This window comes from Heliconius melpomene, chromosome 7 (genome assembly GCF_056956725.1).
Source record: "Heliconius melpomene rosina isolate 202511_hmr_F chromosome 7, ASM5695672v1, whole genome shotgun sequence".
Lineage (NCBI taxonomy): Eukaryota > Metazoa > Arthropoda > Insecta > Lepidoptera > Nymphalidae > Heliconius > Heliconius melpomene.
The window spans coordinates 11,200,743-11,202,919 of record NC_140395.1 but is presented as its reverse complement, the minus strand read 5'-3'; positions in this window follow the sequence as shown (position 1 = coordinate 11,202,919).

The following is a 2,177-nucleotide window of genomic DNA, read 5'->3' as shown; positions in this document are numbered from 1 at the left end:
ATGTCTTACTTGAGATTAGAGTTATGCTTTTTATGTCTCTCTTGCACGGTCAGTTGGGGAGTTTAGGCAAATGTGATTACGGTACGCTGATGTACGGTGCGGCTTGTTTTTACATTAGCCTGTAACGTTGTTTATGCTAAAATTATAATAACTTTTATAAGAAATTATTATTTATAATAATAACATATAAAACAAATGTATAGCCAAAAATACTATTATCTATCTTAAATTCATTCATTGAGACTAGTCGAGGCGAAAGGGCAATGCATGCGACTGTAAAGACAACAGGCTGTGGGTTCGATTCCCACTCGAGGAAATTAAATACGTAATATTTTCATATTCCTCGTTCTACTAACGAGACAAAGAACGACGTTAAATTTTCGCTGCCTCTAGAATTCGGTGGAATGTGGGAAACGGAAAGGTTTAAATGGGAATGAAGTATCTTAGCACTAGGTAGGTTGCCCTTGCCTTCCTTGCTATGTGAGGGATATAACGAGAACCAAAAGAAAACTTAAACTTACATACGTGCCATTTTAACCCGATCCGCAGATACATTTAATCATAGTTCACAACAAAATAATAAAGAATATTTTCGTTCATTAATAGATTACCGACCGAGCACAAAAGGCAAGGCGTGAGCCGCAAAGGGACTAAAAGCCTTTCGGCCCACAAAAAAGTCTCAATTAAAAACCCGACGGAAGCTTTTAGAAGGTAATCCTTCAAATTGTTTCCAACGCCCCCTCATTAGCACCAGCCAAGCAGGCAAGTGTTAAAAAATAAACTTTTTAATCTTTATTACGAGACGACCACGCTAAACGGGTTAAATTATTATAGAACAATCGTTGTCTCGCTTTTTTTTATTATTTCACCCTTCCTGATATAATTTATCTGTGGCTGGCGTTTTCTTTGAAATATTTATTTTTATAATCTATGTTTACTTATTTGGGGGATGTGATGGGGGTGGTCTTTGATGAGATTTATCATTAATATTCTTTTGCGTTTTTTTGTTGAGAGGTGTCTGTTTAGAGATTCTAAATGAGCACGGATAGCAGGTAGTCTGGATAATTAATAACCAACTAATGAATTAAAGGTAAAGATTTGTATTTGTTTCTATTAGAACAGACTTAATATAATATATGAAAAATAGTACTTAAGAACAAGCATAATAATGTTATATTTTTTAATACAAAGCAGTATATCTGTGTATAGGAGGTCAAGAAATGAAGAGTATCGAGAAATAATAAATTTGAAACACTTCTATCGCGATTATAGTCAGACACGTTGTCTTAATATAATTCATACACATTATGTCAACGGGATTATTTACTTCACGCTGTATCCCGCACAAAGCAGGCTAGGCAAAGGCCCTACGAACTCACTAGTAAGACACTCCGTTTCCTATTAAGACACTTCCGTATCCCACTTTCCGCTGAATTCTAGAGACATTCCTTGTTGAGTTACCAGAGCGAACTAGCATTTTTCTCCCAAGCGGTAATCAAACCCACAACCGTCTAATGCACATTTTTACAAAAAAACAATATGTTTACACTTGTAGGTAAAAAAAAACACAAAATGGAACAACTAATCCGAGTCGAACAAACTTCGTTAATTACGCGAATAAATCCAAACAATTCGCGGGCCAACTCCGTTGTAAACAAAAACGAACGAATTAAAAAGAAAAAAAAACGCCGACAGATGGAGAATAAAAAATAACATTTCCTTGACAAGTTTTATTTACCACTAACATTGTTACCGATTTAGACGAGGGCGGGCGATGAAGAAGTTTTTAGTCATTAATATCGTTAATTAATTCAAATGAAACCGCGAGAAAAACAGTGAGATTTCCCGCATCAATTTATTTGTGAAGAAAAAGAAAGTTTATTTGTGAAGAAAAAGAAAGCCGCAAACAAACTTAAGACAGTATTGTCTTGTCGTTTATTTTTAACTTAATTTTCAATATGTAAATACTGAGACTAGATAAAATTAAATATAGAAACAAATAACACTACTTATTTTATTATTTTCAGGTTAAAATTTAAATACTTCTATGTCTAATATACCTAATAGTTTAATTAAACATTAAAAAAAAGTAATATATTTTTTAAAATATTAATTTTACCTAACCCTTAATTATATTATATAATTATTTACGAAACTATAAGTAATTTCAATACATC